We start from the raw sequence: 17,500 nt of genomic DNA, 5'->3' as shown, positions 1-17,500 counted from the left end.
AGGCCTGGATTAGCATACTGGACCTTGTGAGAAACCAGCTGGAACACACCACCGGATCTTTCTCTCCTGTGCCGTCAATCTTATGGGGGCTGAACGCGCCGAGGCTGGTGCGTGAGCAGTGTGACAAAAGGAGGCTGTCCCCGCCATCTTGCCACGCGGTATGCGTGAGCGATGCCGATAGGAGTACGAGCGCCATCTTGCCACGCTGCATGCTCGAGCTTGGGCGCTCGAATCCGACAACATCGGCTTGTCACGAGCCGCATTCGTGCCTTCGACACTTTTCCTCTCATCCATGAGGCGTCACCAAGTACTCCGTGTCTTGTCTGCATGTTGTCTGCATGTTGTCCAGGCCTAAGATTTATTTCGCTAGGGCTCCCTTCGAAACCCGTATCCGTAGCTCCCAAGTTAAGAGTGGGTTATAGATTAATTATAACGTTCGTGAATGCTTTGCTTGTGTCGTGTTTCCCCGATGTGTCCCCAATAAATCTGGTGGAGTTATACGAAATTTGCCGCCTTGAATTTATTCGTGCCGCGCCGAGGAACAATTCACTCGATTTGTATATAAAACCAAAATGGTTACGGACTTGCAGACTTCGCTCGGTCTCTGACAAACCCAGTCTGTAGCCGGGGTCTATATCCCCAAATGGCAAGGCCCAGGTGTACGTTGGTATCGTGATCTGAGGCACGTGACCCGAGACCTGTGCCGAACTTGCCGGCATTATAACCCCTGAGACGGCGGTGCTGTTAAGTGCTGCCGAATCCTCAACATTTGGTGTCCGGAGTGGGGTGTGATTCCCTCCGTCGCCGATCATCAACGCTGGTGTTCAGGAGTCGAATGAGAATCCCTCCACCTCCATAAATTTGCAGGACACCGATTCAACAACATCTGGTGTCGTTCGCACCCCAAACATTGATTATGAGAGGCGCGGAAAAAAAAAAACCCTCGCTCGCAAATTCCAAATTAGGTTTGATTTTATTTTGAGCGGATTGGGTGTAAAACTTCGAAATTATAAAGAAAGATGGAGTCGCAAAATGGTGGCGCGGCTCCACCTCAGTGCGACACGAAGCAGGAGAGGGTTAGTAGGAACAGCGCAACGAACCGCACAGCACGAAGAAAGTGCTCCCATCCACCAGTTCAAACCACGTGGTCACAGCATGCATCATTGCAAATGAAGCAGGACGACAACGCATACATTGACGAGCGTCATGCACGATTGGCGGATACCTTGGAGCAGAGGAGGTGTGATGGGAATTATATTGAGGAGTTACAAATTAAATTGGACGAGGCACTACAGCAAGCAGACGAGGTTCAGGAAAATTATGTGCACAGGGAATCACACCAATTGGCCGATGCATGGGAACGAATTAGGTGGCTGGAAAATGACCTAGCCAACACAGTCGAGGAACTACATGGAGAAATTAGGAAAGTAGAGTGGAGTACCAATGGGTTAGAGCATGAGAAGAGCGAACTAAACAAAAGAATAGAGGAAGAGCAAATTAGTAACTCCCGGGATAGGAAGAACTTGGAGGAAGAATGGAAAACAAAGCTAGAAAAGGAAAAACGGGAACACGATTTGAAACTGAAACAACTGAAGGAAGAGGTAAGATCAGGCAATCAGATAAGAGAAAGCCTGGAACAGGAGATAAAAAGAGGAGAGAAAAATCTGGAGAAAAGGAAGGAAGAATTGTTGGAAAAGTCAAGACAGTTTTAGAAATCAGAGTTCAGGGGAAATGAACTGGCACATCAACTGGAAATTAGCAAGGAATACGGTAAGAGAATGGACGAAATGAGGGAGGAAGCATGAGAAAGGAATTAGGGGAAAAATCTTCTGAGTTACAGAAACACCAAAACAAAGCGTGGGAATTACAAAACAAGCTGAGGATGTTAAGTGAGGAAAGAGAGAGAACGGAGAATGAAACGTTAAGGAACTACACTGTGCAGATTTAACAGTTAGAAGCCAAAGCAAGATTAAAGAATGAGATGGAAGAAAGAGTAGTGAAAGAACAACGAATGAAGCAGGAAAGGGAAATCAATCAATTGAGGGAAACGACGAGATTGGAGAATGAAGAACAAGAGAGATGGTGGGATAGGAAAGAAAAATAACATGAATTTGAAATTGACCAACTAAAGGAGAGAGCAAGGTTGGAGTACGTGGAGATAGTGATAGTGGGGGGGGGGGGGGTGGGAGGGAGGATGGGAAACACCAACAGTAGAGCCAAAGGCTAAGATGGACGGAGGTGGACAAACAATGGGTGTGGGGAGGAATGGGGGACAGGAGAGGATGCATGTGGTCGACAAGATGGATACAGAAGAAAACTCTCAGGAGGGAAAACTGGAAGAAGAAGGGATTGCAAGGGGCGGGGGCGGGGGGGGGGTTGGTGCTAATGAGGTAGAAACAGAAAGCATGAGTCACCTCTTATCAGGATGTAAAAAAACTCATGTCAGAACAGCTGTACACACAAAGGCACAACAAAGTATTAGAGTAATGCACTGGCACATCTGAAAAAGTTCAATATTTCAGTTTCAGAAAACTCATGGAAACATGAACCGAAAGCAATCCTTGAAAACAAGGAAGAAATGCTCACGTGCGACCCGATTATCACAATAAGTGTCAACACTGAAAACAAAGCATTGTGACCGGATATAGTACTTAGGTACAAAAAAGAAAATAAAGCATTGCTCATTGAGGTGTCAGTACCAACAGTAGTTTTGGCTTAAACGATGCAGTAATCAAGAAAATGACCAAATACCAGGATTTGAAGAATGAAGTCAAAAGATACTGAAAGCAGAAGAGTGCCAAAGTTGTACCAGTGATAAATGGAGCAATGGTAATACGAAAGAATAACCTTACAGAGATCTTAAATCTCTTAAATCTCCCATCCCTGGAAATAACAATACAAACAAACTACAGTAGGAAGCTTTCGGGGCTCGTGACGATCCTTAAAATAGCCCTCGGAGCAAAACTTTTAGTACAAGAAAACTTAACAACTTGATCCATGCAAATAAGATGGAATTTTGTAAATCGTGCTGTGTGTGTGTGTGTGTGTGTGTGTGTGTGTGTGTGTGTGTGTGTGTGTGTGTGTGTGTGTGTGTGTGTGTGTGTCATTGGTTGTTATCACCATATGTGGGTTTCAGAAAGTGGAATGGAGTCGTCCCAGGTCTCAAAGTATCTCCCGTCATTTTGATAAGATATCACGACAAGAGTATCTCATCAAACCGGACGTGGATACGTTGACCTCTGGTAGGACTCCATTGCACGTTCTATAACCCGCATTATGGTGATAACAAGCAATGACACACACAAACACTGCAATAGTTTCGCAACCCTTTCGGGGCGAGACTAGCAAATGGATCCAAAGGCAATACCCTCTCCTCTGGCGAGGATAATAAATGGGTGGTCGCTTACTATTTCATTGCTCTTTACAATGAAGCAGCTGAAAACACATCAAATGAGTTGATGGTTAAAGTAAACTTCATTTTGGCAAAAGATAATCATAAAATTGTGCAGTTCTGTGCAAAAATAATTTACTGTCAGAATCAATTGCAGTTACGACTCTTTATACTCTACTCGAAGTCCATAAACCATGACCCCAGGAGCCATAGTTCTCTGGGGATACATTACCTCCTTTTATGTATCCCACTGTGGGAATTTCTCGAAAGAGAGCATATTAACAAGTATATGGTTACTGAGGTTCAAGTCATATTTCATGGACTTAAGTTATCTCAAAAGGCAATGGGGATAAGAAGAGGGTTAATTGGGAGTTCTTTACTGGCTGGCATAATCTGTTTTCTCTACATACCCTTTCCCACTGTCCAGCTAAGAGCCAAGCTTTCTCAGGCTATTAAAGAAATGCCAATTGTCTTTGCACCAATGGATTCTCGTGCTTCTGAAGCCAGTGATGCATCTTAAATGAAATGCTGTTGCAGGGTGTAATTTATCAGCAAAGCTTTGTAGCACGAATACACCTGACATGGAACTTTCAAGAAGACCGAACTGATCTTTCTCCTGGCCTGATTAGGGGGGATTTCAAAGCCATCTGGAGAACAGGTTACAGTGAATGTCTGTAGCAATGTAAGGGTTAATTGTAAATTGAATATGAATAGCCATGCATTGTGCCGCTGTGAATGCTTTCCTGTGAGCAAAATGTATTAATTCGGCCCAGCACGCTTACACACTTTACCATGTGCATTTCAGGATCTGCCAACTGTGATTTAATTATCCTTTTAGTCTCTCTTGAATTATTTCAAAGTATCCCACTCACGTGATGTGTTTTCATCCTCCATGATTTTTTTCCTGCAAATGAGGTGGAGTTTTGTGGAGTGCATTTGGTGTGTGTGTGTCTATTTCTATATATTTTCACTATAATTTTTTTTCTCTTCTCTGCAACCGCTTGTCCAATCCATGTGAAACTTTAAAGATCGTAAAGACTCTGCATGGAGAATATTTTATTGATAACTCTGATATATGTCAGCATATGGCAGCCATATTGCATTATTGGCAGGGGTTCACACAAGTTTATATTTCTTTGGTTCTCCAATGAGTTCCAGAAGAAATGGTTTGGTACTCACAAAAATATATATTGTCAGTTTTGAGCATGCTCGTCTGCTTTCCCAAGTACCACTCCGATTTTTAAAGTGCATCTCAGCTTAATATGCATCTTACTCCTTTGTAAGCGCTCTCTCAGAACGTCCACACCAGACTAGACACTTGCAAGCCACTCTGTTTTTTTATGTTCCAGAAGCTCCTGAACCTCCTCTTCTTCCTCCTTGCTTGTATGTTCTCCTTAGATCTATTTTTTTTTAATCTTATAAGTTAAATCCTACAAAAATTATAATGTCATCATTTATAAAGCTTATTTTGAAATCACAGTAGATCAATTGTCAGAATTATCACAGAACAATCTTACCTACACTGGCTGAGAAAACCTTGCATCAAAAGCCTCTGTTGTGCTAGTACGCTTTTGAGCTTTCGGAGCATCTTTGAAATACGCATTTAGTATTTTTTTAACCATGCATGAGTAAAAAACAAACTCATAAGAAATAATGACAAGAGTATCTTATCAAAACGAAGATGCTGAGCTCACAGAACTTTTTTTGAGCCCACACAACTGGTACACAGGTACCAATTATGTGAAAACCCTGATTATAAGAAAATAATTGTTCTTCTCCGAAACAGCTCAACAAAAAAAATTGAAACTTGACAATGTCATCAATTGCCCATTGGTTATATAGGGTGGTAATGATGACATCAACAGCCACGTGCTCTGATGGCCATATTACATTGAAAACAAAAGCATAAAAAAAAAACCTTCTCCAGAACCATTGATCAGATTAATGCAAAACTTCATATATATATGATCGCTAACCACGCAGAATATAGTTTGAAATATTCATATTCACCTCATTGATGCAATTTATCCCTAATGTGCACAAAAGTGGTTGTTAAATGTCCTAATAATCAATCAATAACCAATATAGCAACATATCATGGCAATGTAATTGTGACATAATAGGGTGCATGGATGATACTGGTACATGGGCCATAATAGCAGCGGGCCATAAGAGTAGCATGTTCTGTTAACAATGATATTTTAGTTCAGAATGAGTGTGCAGGGCAAGACGATGCACTCTACCGAGTGCTGTTCCAGTTACTTGCTAAATAGAACGTTTGCAAGTACATTGGTTGGGCTGGTCTGCCATTTTGTCTGTTTGTTTATCTGTCTGTCAGTTTGTTAGTCTGGCTGTCAGTTTGTACAGGGAGTTTCATTTTTAAAAAAATGCAACCTTATGAAAGTTATATGAATTTTATATTTTAATACAATTTTTTTCTATTACAGGTTTGTATGAAGCATTGTTTGGAAGAAAATCTTCAAACATCAGTCATGCCATTAATTTTTTAGATGGCATGGACAATTGAACAAAGGATCTTTATTGTGGAGTCTTACTTTGCCACAACATCATTGAAACAGACTCAAACACGATTCAGAAAGAAGTTCCGAAACCAGATTAGTCACAGATAAGTCTGCTATTTTTCGATTGATAATGATGTTTAAGTCCCATGAGACAGTAAAAAAAAAAATCTTAATTGCTGAAAATCTGGTTTCCCGAGGACTGCAAGATCACGAGAAACCATTGAAGCGGTCCATGAAGCCGTTTTTAGGAGACCCAGGAAATCGCTGCATCATCGATATCAATGATTGAACTTATCTTTATATTATCAATTACACAAATAATTCTGAATCAGGAACTAAAAATGTACCCGTATCATATACAAGTGAAGCACAAACTAATATACAATGATAAACAACTTAGTGTAATGTGTGAATGATTTGATGAAAAAAATGCAGAGGGATCCAAATTTTCTGCATAATGTGTAGTTTTCTGATGAGGCCCACTTTCTTTTAAGTGGTCATGTTAATATAACTCTTAAAAAAAATGTGTTTTGAGGTTCCAGTTTTTCTGATGAAGTTCTTGAAAGGCCATTGCACAGCCAAAAATGAACTGCATGGGTTGCCACAAGCAAATCTGGCATCATTTGGCCTTTTTGGTTTAAAGATGAAGAAGGGAAATCAGTAACCATAACCACTAAATGGTCCTTGGAAGTTATCCAGAAATTCTGGGTTGCATTAGCAAGGAAGCACCACTTCGACAGGGCTGTGAAATTGTTTCAGAAAGATGGCACTGCACCTCACACTTCCAACAAATTAATGCAGTGGCTACAACCAGAAGGCACGTGCAATGGGTGGATAAATCAACATGTGTGGAGCGTGATGAATCAGCTCATCGGATTGACACAAAATTTTCACCATAGGAGCGACTACTCAATGTAGAATATTTTCATGATAATTTTGATATCATAGGTCACACACATGGTGTGGCAGCCATGATGGAAAAAAGGAAAAACTTTGGACCTCTGTATCTCCAAAACCGTTCCATGGGAAAAATTGAAACTTGGCACATGTCAAGTATTCCACATGAGGAATAAGTGTGATTTTTGAATGATCTCATAGGTGCCTTCGTTATGACATCATCATTGCAAATGTAGAATGCTACATCTGATCAGTATGAAAATTCTTGAAGGTCATCTTGGGATATTATTGGAAAAATATTGATATCATTGGTCATGTGGTTCAGCAGCCTTTTTTTTTACCTTCAAAATTCTTCTCTGAAATGGCTGAACAGTTTGAGGTGAAACTTTAGTGCGATGACCACCCATCCATGAGGCACAAAACGTTCCCACCTATGATGTCATTGATCACATGGTTTGGCAGCCATATTGGATTTACCCTAAAACCTTTAACAATCCTCTCCAGAATGGCTGGACAGATCAACGAGAAACTTCACATACATTCCCCAAGCCTTGGGGATACCACAGTGTTCACGAATAATTGATAGGTCACATGGTCTCGCAGCCATATTGGATTGAATGAAAATCTTTTTTTTTTAAAGTATTTCTCTTGAACTTCTTCATCAATCGACGTGAAACTTCACAATTACGATTGATTAGTGATGGAGAATATAAGTTTTAAATTTCAACCTGATCAGTTGCATGGTCTGACAGCCAGAATTGTTAATTTTTTTAATGTGGGGTTTTTTTTTTCTTTTTAAAAATAAAGATCACTTATCTGCACCTTGGATATATATATATATATATATATATATATATATATATATATATATATATATATATATATATATATATACATATATATATACATATATATATATATATATATATACACATATACATATACACATATATTGTTGTGGTTACCAAATTCGCAAACCACCATTCAGGTCCCTTAGGTGAGGTATCTCGGTAAGTACATGTGTAGTTAGGTCCAAACCCGTTGTCTAGTGGGAATACATGTCATTTATGCGAGCTGCGACTCTTCAGGATAGCCGTTTTTCTTTCACTATCTTTATTTTGGACCAACCGCCATGATTACCACCACAACCACAACATCAACCACCGACCACAACCACCGCTTCACCACAACCGCCACGACCTTCACGTCACACCTCGCAACCGTAGCATCGCCACCGTTCTTGCCCCGCTGTGGGTACCGGTGTTGGACTCGTGCAGGGCGCACGTTGAACAGCGTGTACAAAATCACGGATTTTGTGCTTCAAAAACGGATCAAAAACGACACACGCCCACTTTTTGCCGTCCAATCGGTGAGCGAGGGCGATTTCGCCCCGCCTCCAGAACGATCGATATATGCAAATTTGTGGATCAAAAGCCTTCACGCCCACTTTTTCTCGGGCCAATGGGGAGCGAGGTGAAAGGTCAAAGGGAGGGGTCAAAGGCGAAGCTACGGGGGGATAAAAGGACCGTGTTCGTCAGTCAGAGCAGTGTGGAAGTCTGGAGCCCGAAGCCTGCAGTAGCTGGAGAAGCTGAAGAGAGTCGAACGAGGAGAGCCCAAAGAAGAGTCCAGCGTGGGAGAGTCCAGAGGCGGGAGGCGGCAGCGGCGAAGGCAGACGAGGGGGTGCTCGCGACGTTGCCGGGAGCTGCACGCCCGAGGAAGGCCGGCAGCGCGACCTGGCCGAGGTGGAGACGCACACCAGGGATAATAAAGATCCTCTATACCCCGAGCATCAGCAACCCCTCCTGTTTCCCCCGCGCTGAGATAGTGCGACCAAGGGGCCCCTTTCCCACCCCTGCCAGGCACTGTCCGCGAGGCCCGCGGGAGGAGGCGCCATCGCCGCTCCGCGTCTCATCACCAGACGGGTAGGCGCGACCCGGTCTCGGCCTCAGGCCCGCCTCATCCTTGAGGGTATTCTTTTCCTTGGTTTTGGGTATGTGTTGTCGGCGCCGTCTGTGAAGTAGAATTGTATAAGTGTTGCCGTGTGCTCGGTAGTCGGTATTAGCTCTGCACTGTGTTTTCACTTTTATATTTGCTTTTTGTGTAAATGGAATTGTGTTTTCTTTTTTTTGTGTGCATTTGGTGGAATTGTATTTGTGTGCTTCCCGTGTGCCGCGAATAAATGTGCTTTATTGTTGAACTGTTCTCCCGCTTCGCTTCGTCTTTTTCTCCCATTGAATCCTCATCTTGCTTCACGTAAAGGGTTGGTAGTGGGCTGAATACGCCCGATAATTAATCGAACCGTCGAGGTCGACGATAACACCGCTCGGTTATTCTGATAGTACGGAACGGGTCGCAAGTGGCCCGTGTCCGAGTCGACCTGCGGCGAGGTGCGATCGCCCGGTCTACCCTCCGCGTGGGTACTTAGGTAGGTCGAATTTGGCGAGCAACCCTATCCCACGCGGGGGCTGATTGGCTCGATCGCGGTGAGACCGAAAGGTCCACCCGTGACTGGTTCCCGGCGTTAGTCCGAGAGGGTCACGACTGGATTGTCCGTCCGGTGGGCGACGTGCCGCGATTCGAGTTACGTGGCGGTCAGCACGCCGGCGGGCGCGAAATCCGCGACACTGGTGTCAGGTCGTGCGATACAAATTCATCGCCCTCCTCGCGGCACTGGTATCGGAGAACAGGAAAACAGGCTCTCCTGTCTCCGGCTAAATTCACGGGAATCGGTCCAGGGGTGAGAGAAGCGACCCCCGATTCCCTCCAAATTACGAGCGAGCAAATTAACCCTTCACGAGAAGCAAGATGGCGTCTCAAGGCGAGCGGGAGCCGGGGGTATTAGAAATGGATGTAGAATGTGTAGGATCCATGGTCCAGGATGAAATCCCCGTGCAGGAAATGTTGATTGTGCAGGAACACGGACTCGCCCAACTGAACCCAGAGCCCGAAATAGGAGCGGCAGCGGCCGCGGTGTATGACACCTCCCCCCCCCTCCACCAAAACCCGCCGACCCTTGCCGAAACGGCTCACCCAAGCGCATCCGACATGGCCCAGCTATGCGCCATGCTGGCGGCAATGAACGAAAAGATGAATGCGAAAATGATCGAAAAAATGGATGCGAATATGAATGAAGTGAAAACGACGATGGATGCGAATACACAGCAAATGAATGAAGTGAAAACGAAGATGGATACAAATACAAATGAAGTGAAAACGACGATGGATGCGAATACACAGCAAATGAGAAAAGAAATGAAAGAGCTACGGGGTGAGACGCAGAACATGGGCCGATGCCTGCAGGCGGGCATGAAGGCCGTGACAAAGGAAATAATAGTTGAGACAAGGGAGGTAAAGGGTGAAGAGTTGGCAGAGACACGGGAGATAGAAAAAATAGAGGGAAGACAACACGATGAAGACGGGGTAAGTGACGCACACACACACACACAGAGGTAGTGGAGGATAATGGGGGTGAGCTGGCGGACTGGGTAGAGACCCAGTGCGAGCACCTGGATGGCCTCCTCCAGGAACGAGGGGAGGGAGTATGCCCCCTCGAGGTGAGTCACGACCAGGTGAGTTCCGTCGTGCTTTGCGAGGTTGAGAGGACGGGTGCTGTGGACGGGTGCACGGAGAGCTTGGGGGGTGTAGACGCCCCGGAGACCCTTGTGGGGACACGAATCCCCAGTGTGGTTGTCCCTGTGTGTGTGGTGCAAGGTGTGAGTGCGGCACCGTGTGTGGAAGCGACCCCGTGTGTGGAAGCGACCCCGTGTGTGAGTGGTGTGGTGGCGATGGTGCCAGAGTGCGTGCTTCCCAGCACGCCGGGTGTGGATGGGGCACCGTGTGTGAGTGAGGCCGTGTGTGTGAGTGAAACGGCCAGTATGAGTGAGGCACCACGTGTGAGTGGTGTGGTGGCGATGGTGCCGGAGTACGTGCTTCCCAGCACGCCGTGTGTGGATGAGGCACGGAGTGTGAGTGAGGCACCGCGGGTTGGTGCCCCCGCGAGTGTGGGTGAGGCACCGTGTGTGAGTGAGGCCGTGTGTGTGGATGAAACGGCCAGTATGAGTGAGGCACCGCGGGTGAGTGCCCCCGCGTGTGTGAGTGAGGCACGGAGTGTGGATGAGGAACCGCGGGTGAGTGCCCCCGCGTGTGTAAGTAGTATGGTTTGTGTGAGAGTAGTGAGGCACGCGTGAGTGAACGGCCGTGTGCAAGGCCGCTGTGTGCAAGGGAGACCGTGTGTGTGAGAGAGCGGTATGAGAGGGAGATGTCGGTTGGCATGCGGGAGCACGCAGCCGCATCTCCCGGTGTGAATGTGATGGAGTGGACTGTGTGCGTGAACACGCAGGTGTGCGTGGGTTGAATGGCGACGACGGCGACATGGGAGGAACGAAAGCCGAGTAGCGGCTGTAGTTGGTTCGGGGACCGGGCCGGGTTCACCCAGCAGTGGGCACGCGGGTCGTGCTGGGCAACGCACGAGACCACCACGTGGCCGCTTGCGAGAGGGTAGTCCCGGTCCGGAAACGCACGCGGTGGATTTTGCCGATCCCCGCGGACGGACAAAGTTTAGGCAGGAAAATGGATTTGGACCGGACGGGTTCTCCACGCGATCGTGTGTGTTAAGCTCCAACGGGCAAAGCACATGTGTTCGCGTGGGGAACCCCTCGAGACGTGGGGCTTGTGTTTTTTTTTATGCGCACGGTGACGTCATGGCTGCACGTGGGGTTGGAATCCGGCAGGAGGGGTATCTCTGCCGGATGGTCCCGTCCAAGGAGGGACGAGGAACACGTGCAGCTGCATGACGTCACGGGCAGGTGCAAAGTGCGCGAGCTCTGAGTTGCCGCGCAGGTGCTGCGCGTGAAAAAAGGGGAAAAGCAAGCCTCACTTTCGGGTGTACAGGATTCCTGGGCAAGGGGTGAAAGACCCCCTTACCCTGGGCACAGGATGGAAACTAGTTAGGGGGAAGGGTTAGCTTAGCTAGACCGACTTCATGGGGCAGGGGTAAGTCCTCATGGAGTCCGTGGAATGGATTAGGTAGAGGGATTGTAGCCAGATTTAGGTTGGGAAATAAAATGATTGATTTGAGGACATGGACAGACTTGTGGATGTGTAGAGGGGACGTAGCTTAGCTACGTAGTGTTAAAAGGAACGTGCTACTAGTTTAAGGGACGACGTGGGAGCACGAGTTAGTTAGGGGATGCAGATAGAAGGATGGCAGAGTTCAGCGGTGTGTGTGTTGAAGAGTTGGAGAGTTGTGAGGTGAGTACATTGTGAGTGAGTGAGGCCAGCGGGTCTGTGTGTGTGGAGTGAGTGGGGAATGCATGGTGCGATGAGTGATTGGGGAGGAGTGACTCCCCGCCCAAGGGACCCCGGGGTCAGTATAAAGTGAGTTAGGGGTTAGTCAAATTGAAAAATGGAGGTCGTTTTGTTGTTGGTGGGAAAGTAGGCTCGTGGCCCATTTGGAGGGGTGCAGGAGCCCTGTTGACGGGCTTGGGAGCGTGGCTGCGAAAGGTGAGTATCGCTGAGTGGGTACCCCGGGCACCAGGCTAGTCGGCCGTGGTAGGGCCAAGGGCCCATGGGGGCCGGGATAGCGTAGTGGGCACGGGTGCGCCTGCTTGGTGCGGGGGCCCGGGGCGCCATTAGCCGCGTGGGCAGTGTTGTGGGCACGGGTGACCCTCGAAAGGGGCCCGGGAGGCCGGCCTGCCACGTGTGCGTTTCAGGGGAGGTGCCATGGGGGGCACTCCCGGTGTTAGGGAGCTGGTAGGCTCGGAGGCAGTGTAGTGCCCCGGGGTGCCATAGCGGGAGATTCGGCAGAGGGTCGTGCCTGCCAAAGGGAGCCACGTGTCCCAGCCAGGAGACCGTGTGAGGGCACGGAGAGAAAATTGGGGGGCGAGGCCCGAAATTGTGAGGACACCAACACAGGCGACGGGAATCTGGGTTGTTGGAACCAATAGTTTAAGCGAGAGGCGCTTGTTGAAAGCCCCGGGGTAGTTTAACTGTTAAATGGTTAGGGTAGATTAGGAGATGTACCCCTCCGCACCATCCATCCCCTCGCTGTCGTTGTGGGCCGCTGGACCCACTTTGGGTTAGATCGCCGAACTCTGGGGAGGCCATTCTGAGGCTTCGGTGGGCCTCGACACAGGACGCTAGCTCTCCCTTATTCCCCTCCGGGAAGGGAACGTAGGGGTTGGGAGTAGGCTAGGTGACAGGATAGGTTAGCCGAACAAAGACGATAAAGGGGGTTAGGGGACGATTTATAGTGGGGAAGTTAAAGAAAAAAAATAATAATAATAAAAAAATAAGTTGGGGCTAAATTGGTTTTTCACAAATTAAGGGAGTGGGTATGTACAGTGACAGGCAAAGGCGATAGGTGGGAGGGAGACAGGTAGGTAGGTCCGAGCCCACCTTCCAAGTGGCCAGCACCACCGCACTCCCTCCACCAACCTCCACTGAACGGCAAAGGCTGGCCAGCTTCATCGGCTGGCTGTTTTTCTTCAAGGCCTGTGCCGGCCAACTTCATCGGCAGCTGTTGTTTTGCTGCAAGGCCTGTGCCATCGGCTGGCCGTGTTTTGCTTCAAGGCCTGTGCCGGCTGGATCGTCGGCAGCTGTTGTTTTGCTGCAAGGCCTGTGCCATCGGCTGGCCGTGTTTTGCGTCAAGGCCTGTGCCGGCCAGTTCATCTGCCCGCTATGTTTGCCTGCAGCGGCCTTCTTCTGCGGGCTGTGTTTGCCTGCTCACCTTTGCCATGCCATGCCCACTGCCCACGTTCACCAGCCCCGTTCAATTTTTGCTTTGCCCCCCCCTGTTCATTTCCATGTGCGCCAGGATCCGCAAGGCAACAGTTTGCAAGCTGCAAGAACTGCCCTGTTGGCAGCTACAACACGGGCCTGCAGTGGCGGCCCGTGCACCGTGTTTGTGTTCATGCATCCATTCGTTGTGCTCATTGCGTGTGCCACTTGAGCTGGCACGGAGACTACGTTTGTGCAGCCCATGCACCGTTGTGGTTCACTGCGTTCAGTTCAAAAGGGAAGGCCTTGGACTGCGTGTGAGCAGCCAGCCACGTTCCCTGTCACCTGCATTGTTTGAGCCAGAGACTGCATGCGGGCAGCCTGGCTCCCTGCTAACTGCTTTCTTTTTGCAGAGTTCAGTGATCCTGGGCCATGATTTAGTGTAAAATTTGTAAGTTAAGGTTAAGATGTACTGTAAATATGAGTGTGCCCCCGGCATGTATGTCTTAGCGCCGGCAATTTTATTTTAGTCGTCCGTGTGAGTGAGTTTGTTTAGATAGTTACGCAGCCCTTAGGTTATTTATTTTGGGGACACGAATACCATGAATGTCGCGCTCAGGGATCCGTAGGTAAAATGTACTAGGGGAAAACTACACATGATGGCACACGAAAATTTGACGACTCGGGACGAGTCTGTAAAAAGGGAAGGGGGTAGTGTTGTGGTTACCAAATTCGCAAACCACCATTCAGGTCCCTTAGGTGAGGTATCTCGGTAAGTACATGTGTAGTTAGGTCCAAACCCGTTGTCTAGTGGGAATACATGTCATTTATGCGAGCTGCGACTCTTCAGGATAGCCGTTTTTCTTTCACTATCTTTATTTTGGACCAACCGCCATGATTACCACCACAACCACAACATCAACCACCGACCACAACCACCGCTTCACCACAACCGCCACGACCTTCACGTCACACCTTGCAACCGTAGCATCGCCACCGTTCTTGCCCCGCTGTGGGTACCGGTGTTGGACTCGTGCAGGGCGCACGTTGAACAGCGTGTACAAAATCACGGATTTTGTGCTTCAAAAACGGATCAAAAACGACACACGCCCACTTTTTGCCGTCCAATCGGTGAGCGAGGGGCGATTTCGCCCCGCCTCCAGAACGATCGATATATGCAAATTTGTGGATCAAAAAGCCTTCACGCCCACTTTTTCTCGGGCCAATGGGGAGCGAGGTGAAAGGTCAAAGGGAGGGGGTCAAAGGCGAAGCTACGGGGGGGATAAAAGGACCGTGTTCGTCAGTCAGAGCAGTGTGGAAGTCTGGAGCCCGAAGCCTGCAGTAGCTGGAGAAGCTGAAGAGAGTCGAACGAGGAGAGCCCAAAGAAGAGTCCAGCGTGGAGAGTCCAGAGGCGGAGAGGCGGCAGCGGCGAAGGCAGACGAGGGGGTGCTCGCGACGGTGCCGGGAGCTGCACGCCCGAGGAAGGCCGGCAGCGCGACCTGGCCGAGGTGGAGATGCACACCAGGGATAATAAAGATCCTCTATACCCCTGAAATGAGAGCGAGAGATGAACCTTCAGAGTTTAGGCTTTATTCCATTTGATTGGAGCCGCTTCTGTGGGCACACCAGGAAATACAGGTTCAGCTAGGAGTACATAAGCAGTAACGTATACATGTGCAGTTAACCATTGCAGACTAATCCGCGTAAGCACGGAGTTCGATATAATCTCCATTCTCACCAGTCAATGAGCACCTTCAGTTAACGAGCATCAAGTGGACAGCCGATGTCAATAGCAATGCCCCGGGGACAATCCCTCGTGCCGCAGAGAGACCTCCCCTTATACGCGAGACGCACAACATGTGATCCCGCGTCATGTCCCTTGATTCACGTTAATTCACCACATTCTCCCCACCTTTAAAATGTAACTAGGGGCCCATCTTACACACCATGATTGCTTTAGCACTATAGGAGTATACATTTCAAGCAACGCGGACTAATAGATCTACAGGAGCATACATGCCAAGCAGTGATTATTTTGAGTTGTAGGAGCATGGAAATGAGCATCGATATGATATAATGGGCATATAGGAGCATGAGCAGCGAGAATGCCGATAATCTCCGTCACAGATTGAGTCGTCGAGGGGGCCTTATTCGTCGACCTCTCCGGGAGTAAACGGCAGTTTCACTTGAGGGAGACTCCCGATCCTCTTGGTGAGCCTCGACTTGTGCCGGGGATGACTCCTCGATCGCTCTCGGGGGGAACGCGGCAGCCCCGTCGCCTGGCGGAGTTCCTGGGGGGGAAATGTCAGAAGGAGGAGTGCCAGGAGGTGGTGTACCGGCGGGAGCCAGATGGCGAACCGACACAGTGGTCTCCCTGCCATCCGGGAGCCTGACATGAGCATACTCTGGATTAGTGTCACGAGTGCGAGCCCCGCCACCAGCGGTTCATACTTGCTTTGTCGTACCGGGCGTTTCATGAACACTGTACCGGGGTGGGTCAGCCAGTTGGGCACCGTTTGACTGTCAACATAACGTCGTTGGTGAGTAAACATACGTTCGTGAGGAGTGGCATTTGTGGACGTGCAGAGCAAAGAGCGTATGGAATTCATTGCGTCAGGAAGAGCAACCTCCCATCGCTCGGGGCCCAGTCCTCTCGATTTCAGCGCCAGAGTTATGGCTTTCCAAATAACTCCATTATACCTTTCCACCTGCCCGTTTCCCTGTGGGTTGTAACCCGTCGTTCGACTAGTTGCTATGCCGTGCTCTAATAGGAATTGTTTTAGCCCGGCCGACATGGAACACGGACCTCTGTCTGAATGTATGTACGAACCTCTCCCAAACATACCGAAGAGGTCAGAGACACATTTTACCACACTCCCCCAGGTCATATCCGACCACGCGAACGCGAAAGCCAACCTTGAATATTCATCAACAACGGTGAATATGTATCTGTTGTCTGCTTCGGTCGGTAGGGGCCCTTTAGTCGATGTTTAGTCTCTCGAAGGGGGAAGTACTGTTGATCAGTCTGCCAGATGCCGCGCCAAAGAATCTGGGTTTTAGTTCAGCACAAACAGGGCATGAAGCATTCATTTGTTTAATATCTTCAACAGAATAGGGAAGATTTTGTCTGCGTACGAAATGTGCCATCCTGGTTACCCCTGGGTGGCACAGAGACACATGGAGGTCTTGCAAAGCCTGACTGATTGTTGCCGAACTGTAGACCCGGGAGAAGGTATCTGCAGCAGGGTTTTCCTTCCCGGGCCGGTAAACAATGTCGTACCTGTAGCAGGCTAGGTCTATCCGCCATCTCATAATTTTTTCATTCTTAATTTTCCCGTTATTTTTCCCATCAAACATGAAAGCCACGGATCGTTGGTCCGTAACGAGCGTGAAGTGGTTTCCCAGTTAATAATGTCTCCATTTACGCAGCTCCGACGATGGCGTACGCCTCCTTCTCTATTGCCGAGTGTCTCTGCTCGCTTCTAGAGAGAGTTCTCGAGAAGAAAGCGACCGGCCGCCCAGACTGATTAAGTGTTGCAGCTATGGCGTGATTTGAAGCGTCGGTCTCCACCACGAAGGGCACCGAGCTGTCGATCGATAAAACCACGGACTTACTGATATCATCCTTGAGATCGTGGAAAGCTTTCACGACAGCGGCATCTGGTGGAAAGGTTTGCAATGCACTAGGGGGATGTATTTTCTCGGAGTATTGCGAAATCCATCTTGCATAGTAAGCGAACATCCCGATCACCCGGCGCATTGTTTGCAAGTCCTGAGGTGGTGGAAGCTCACGGAGCGGGCGCAATCGCTCAGGATCAGGCTTAATTGTGCCGTCGGCTATCGTGTAGCCGAGAAGGTCAATTGACCTTGCCGAGAATACGCATTTCTCGTAGTTGAGAGTCAGATTATATTTTCCAGCAATGCTCAAGAATCTGTCCAGATTCCTATCATGTTCCCTCTGATCCCTACCGCA

Source organism: Eptatretus burgeri, chromosome 3, assembly GCF_056783735.1.
Source record: "Eptatretus burgeri isolate ZD-2024b chromosome 3, Ebu_testis_v1, whole genome shotgun sequence".
Taxonomy (NCBI): domain Eukaryota; kingdom Metazoa; phylum Chordata; class Myxini; order Myxiniformes; family Myxinidae; genus Eptatretus; species Eptatretus burgeri.
This window is presented reverse-complemented; position numbering follows the sequence as displayed.